Below are 5,280 nucleotides of genomic sequence, written 5' to 3' on the forward strand. Positions count from 1 at the left end.
GATCCGGGGACGGGTCCCGGCTGCCGGGCCTCTGCCCGTCCGGACTTCGCGGTGGGAAGCTGCCCCTCTCCGGGGTGGGGACCCCCCGCGGGTCTCTGGGTGGAGGTCGCGGGACCTTGTCCCTACTCATCCGGTGTCCTCTGCTCCCTTCCTCCGCGGAGAGGCCCTTAGCTGGGTCGTCCGCCGCGGTGAATACGTGGGGGGCGGAAGGGTCCGGTGCGTTTACTTTGAACAAAACAGAGTGCTCAAAGCAGGCCGAAGCGTGCCTTGAATGGACTGAGCTAGGAATAATGGAATAAGGCCTTCCCATGGGGGGCGAGTCGGAGCTCTTCGGCGAGGCGGCCGGGTGGGGCCGGGGGCGCCCGGGTGTGACGCCCGGCGTTTCTGGCCGCCGCACGGTTCCCCGAGCCGGGGGGGTATCCGACCGCTCTCTTGGTCCTATTTCGTGGGTTTGACGGACCAAAGGTCATGATTAAGAGGGACGGCCGGGGGCATTCGTACCGCACCGAGAGAGGTGAAATTCGTAGACCGGTGCGGGACGGACAAAAGCGAAGGCATTTGCCAAGAATGTTTTCATTAATCAAGAACGAAAGTCGGAGGATCGAAGACGATCAGGTACCGTCGTAGTTCCGACCGTAAACTATGCCGACCCGCGATCCGGCGGCGTTGGGTTAACGACTATGACCCGCCGGGCAGCGTCCGGGAAACCACGAGTCTTTGGGCTCTGGGGGGAGTACGGTTGCAAAGCTGAAACTTAAAGGAATTGACGGAAGGGCACCACCAGGAGTGGAGCTTGCGGCTTAATTTGACTCAACGCGGGGAACCTAACCCGGCCCGGACACGGTAAGGATTGACAGATTGACGGCTCTTTCTCGATTCTGTGGGTGGTGGTGCATGGCCGTTGGTAGTTCGTGGAGCGATTCGTCTGGTCAATTCCGGTAACGAACGAGATCCCATCCTTTAAGTAGTTACACGGCCCCTCTCCTGGGTCGGACTCTATCCCCGAAGGTCCCCGTTCGCGGGGGGTCCCCATCGGGGTGGGGGTGTTGGGGGTTTCGGCGGGGGTCCGGTTCTACCCCGGATCGGTTCGGGGAGGTGATGCGGTTGACGGGGGTTCAGTTCTGCGTCGAGTGGGTGGCTCCGGCCTCTCCCCTTCGCGTTCGGTTCCCTCCCCGATGCCGTCCGCACCTCGTTCCGCTCTCCGGGTGTGGGTTGTCCGTCCTTCGCCTTCGCCTTCCCTCTCCCCTCCCCGGTGCCCTCCCGCTTACCGCGGGCCTGAAGGTTGGGGTTCGCCCGGTGGGAATCAGCGGTCGGTGGCTAAACTTCTTAGAGCGATTTGTGGCACAGAAGCCACTTGAGAAATGGAGCAATAACAGGTCTGTGATGCCCTTAGAAGTCCGGGGTCGCACGTGAGCTACAATGGCTGGTTCAACATGTAAGTTACCCTACGCCGAGAGGTGCGGGCAATCCTATGAACGCCATTCCCCGCTGGGGACAGGGGATTGCAACTATTCCCCTCGAACGAGGAATTCCAAGTAGGCGCGGGTCACCAGCCCGCGTCGATTAAGTCCCTGCCCTTTGTACACACCGCCCGTCGCTACTACCGATCGGATGCCTCGGTGAGGTCCTCGGACCGTCCCCGGGGCGGCCCTCGAACGGGGGTCGCCTCCGGGCGATGGGAAGTCGATCGAACCCGGACATCTAGAGGGAGTAAAAGTCGTAACAAGGTTTTCGTAGGGGAACCTGCGGAAGGATCAATAACGGTGACCTGGCCGCGGTCGGCGCCCGCCGTCCGTGCCGGTTGTCGAGTCGGACTCGAGAGGCCGAACCTCCCCCCCGGCGGGTACCTTCAAGGTATGGACCGCAGAAGCCTCGTACCTTTCGTCGTCGGCCGACGTGAGTCTCTCCCCCCTCCGGGTGGGTGGACGTAGCGAGCCGGCTTCGGAACTCGGGGTTATGCGAGGACCGCCTTAGGTGCATAGGTACCCCGGTCCGCCCCTCCCGTTCGCGGGGGGAAGAGTGGCGCCGGAGCCGCCCGCCGGGTAGTTAAACCCAAAAAACCATTGATCGTTGAAGGCTTGATTGTGCGTGCGCGAGTCAAAGGGGCTTACTCACCCCCAGGGCGTTGGCCGGTGCTCGCCGGCCTCGGTGGGATCTCCCTGAACCCATCCCCCCGGCACAGGGGGCGGTGGTGGACGGGAGCGTACCGCCGGGCGAAACTCTTTCCCCTCACGGGGTTAGAGCGGAGCTTAAGAGCGCATGCAAAATACCCCCGATGTTGGCTTCGCAGAGACGGACCGTATAATAGTCTAAGGCCGGTGCGCGAGTTGAAGGGGCCTCACGAACCCCGGATGCGTTTATAAACACCCGAAAGGAGACGGCCGGTGCCCGCCGGTCCTGACTAGGTGGGATCTACCCAGCGCCTTCCCCTAAGCGGGGACTTGGGAGCGTACCACCGGGCCTCGCTCATACCCTCCGGGGTGGAGAGCTTGGCTTTGAGCGCACGCCTGAATGCCTTAGACCGGGACCCGTAACGCAGCGAACCAAACCCCTGGGCCTCGCCGGGAACGGCGGGTGCCTAGACCCCGGTCTCCTAAACCACGTAAGTCTCGGGCACCTACTCGGGCGATCGTCCCCCGGGCCGTAACTCCTCGGTCCGGTGGTGACGCCCAGGTTCAATGACCTTTCCCCCCCTGCACGGGGGTGGAAGGCACCCGGCTTGAAATATATTGGCAAAAATTGTCTCTTGTTCGAATGGCTTCCTTCGCCCGGCCTGTAACGGGCCGGGCACAAACCCGAATACGACTCTTAGCGGTGGATCACTCGGCTCGTGCTTCGATGAAGAACGCAGCCATCTGCGTTAACTAATGTGAATTGCAGGACACAGATCATCGAAATTTCGAACGCATATTGCGGCCGCGGGGGTCCATCCCGCGGCCACGCCTGTCTGAGGGTCGCTTTACCCATCGATCGGTCTCCGCGCCCCCGCTGAGAGAGAGAGACCGCGGCTGGAAGCTCGCAGGGCCTGAAAACGGCCCTTCGTCTTCCCAAACGAAGACTCGGTTCCGAGCCAGTCCACGCGGCCCGTGTTGCGAGAGAGCTCCGTACAGGGAACGGAGGGAGAGCCGAGTAGGTCCGGGTCCACGTCCGTTACGGTCTCTCCCCGAGTCCCGAGCGGGGCTCCGCGCAGTCGGACGCGGGGGTGGCGAGTGCCGATTAAACCCAGCGAGCGGGCGAGTGAGCGGGCGGGCGAGCGGCCGGGGTGGGGGGGAGGGTGTCGCGGAGTTCGGTCTCGTGCCGGGCTCTCGCCCCTCGCCCCTAGCCTTCGGCCCTCCGCCTCCGCCCTCGCCCCCGCATAAGAAACCTCTGTGTGCGGCCTCAGATCAGACGAGACGACCCGCTGAACTTAAGCATATCAGTAAGCGGAGGAAAAGAAACTAACAAGGATTCCCTTAGTAGCGGCGAGCGAACAGGGAAGAGCCCAGCGCTGAATCCCACTTTCCCCTGACCGGGGTTGGCCGGGAAATGTAGCGTACGGAAGTCCGTAAGATCCGTCTCGGTGCGGACGCGGGACCAAGTCCTCGCGAACGTGGCTTCTTCCCATAGACGGTGAAAGCCCGGTAGCGAGTCCCGCGTTCCCGCCCGGGTAGGTCGGGCTTCTCGGAGTCGGGTTGCTTGGGAATGCAGCCCAAAGCGGGTGGTAAACTCCATCTAAGGCTAAATACCGGCACGAGACCGATAGCGAACCGAGTACCGTGAGGGAAAGTTGAAACAGGACTTTGAAGAGAGAGTTCAACAGAGCGTGAAACCGTTGAGAGGTAAACGTACGGGGACCGAGAAGACTGCCCCGGGGGATTCAGCCGGGCGGACGGCCCCGCGCTCGTCGGGTTCCGCGGTCGGGGGTGCGAGCGTATCCGGGCGAGAGGGGTGGGGTGCCGACTCCACCGCTCCCCGCTTCGGCTCTGCGCTTCGCCTCTGGACTTCGGGCCTGTCGGGCGTACGGAGGTCCGGCCCCGCCCGGTGTACTTTCCCCGCGTGGTGGTGAGTCGCGACCGGCTCCGGTTAGGCTTGGAAGGGCCCGAGGGTGAAGGTAGGTCCGTCCGGAGAAGGGAGCCCCACGCGGCCCCCGGACACGGGCGTTCCGCTACAGCCCCTCGCTCCGACTTCGCCGATAACGCCGGGGCCGTGGAGCAATGTCCTTTCCGCGTTCTCCCCTCCTCCGGGATGGGGATGGGGGCCCCCCCCGATCGTTCGGTCGAAGCGGGCCGGCTGGGCTGTCCTCAGCCCCGGGCTAGGCCCGCTACGGCGATGCGGGGGGCGATCCAGGCCCACAGCACCCGAACGCCTAAGGTCAGCGGCTAAGTTCGGACCCCGAACGACCCGTCTTGAAACACGGACCAAGGAGTCTAACGCGTATGCGAGTCGAAGGGACCAGAACCCCCGGAGGCGCAACGAAGGTGAAGGCCGGCGCGCGTCGGCTGAGGTGGGATCCGTCCTAACCCTCCGAGGGGGCGGGCGGCGCACCACCGGCCTGCTCTTCCCACGTGCGGAGAGCGGAGCCAGAGCATACGCGGTGGTACCCGAAAGATGGTGAACTATGCCTGGGCAGGGCGAAGCCAGGGGAAACCCTGAGTGGAGGCCCGCAGCGGTCCTGACGTGCAAATCGGTCGTCCGACCTGGGTATAGGGGCGAAAGACTAATCGAACCATCTAGTAGCTGGTTCCCTCCGAAGTTTCCCTCAGGATAGCCGGCGCCGAAACTTCAAGTTTTATCCGGTAAAGAAATGACTGGAGGCCGCGGGGCCGAAACGGGCCTCGCCCTACTCTCAAACTTTAAATGGGTAAGAGGCCCGGCTCGCAGGCTTGGAGCCGGGCATGGAATTGACGGTGCCGAGTGGGCCACTTTTGGTAAGCAGAACTGGTGCTGCGGGATGAACCGAACGCGCGGGTTAAGGCGCCCGACGCAGACGCTCATCAGACCCCAAGAAAGGTGTCGGTTGATATAGACAGCGGGGCGGTGGCCATGGAAGTCGGCATCCGCTAAGGAGTGTGTAACAACTCACCTGCCGAATCAACTGGCCCTGAAAATGGATGGCGCTGGAGCGTCGGGCCCATACCCGGCCGTCGCTGGCGGTACTTGTCTCCCACCCCCCCCAAAAGCCAGCGAGAATGAGAGAGAGAACCGAGACTCATGGGACCGTATGCCGCGACGAGTAGGAGGGGCGCCGCGGTGGCGCAGAAGCCTTTGGCGCGAGCCTGGGTCGAGCCGCCGCGGGTGCAG

At 63.5% G+C, this 5,280-nt stretch overlaps 1 non-coding gene and 1 pseudogene across 1 annotated transcript; both read left to right on the forward strand.

The window, feature by feature from the left end:
• The first annotated feature begins 2,803 nt into the window (after positions 1–2,803).
• LOC136684633 (5.8S ribosomal RNA) lies at positions 2,804–2,957 on the forward strand. The gene has a single exon (XR_010799752.1). It is a non-coding gene; the product is annotated as a 5.8S ribosomal RNA (ribosomal RNA).
• A 416-nt stretch (positions 2,958–3,373) lies between these two features.
• LOC136684643 (28S ribosomal RNA) overlaps positions 3,374–5,280 on the forward strand; it is a 4,641-nt pseudogene continuing 2,734 nt past the window's right edge.

Source organism: Hoplias malabaricus, unplaced genomic scaffold, assembly GCF_029633855.1.
Source record: "Hoplias malabaricus isolate fHopMal1 unplaced genomic scaffold, fHopMal1.hap1 scaffold_25, whole genome shotgun sequence".
Lineage (NCBI taxonomy): Eukaryota > Metazoa > Chordata > Actinopteri > Characiformes > Erythrinidae > Hoplias > Hoplias malabaricus.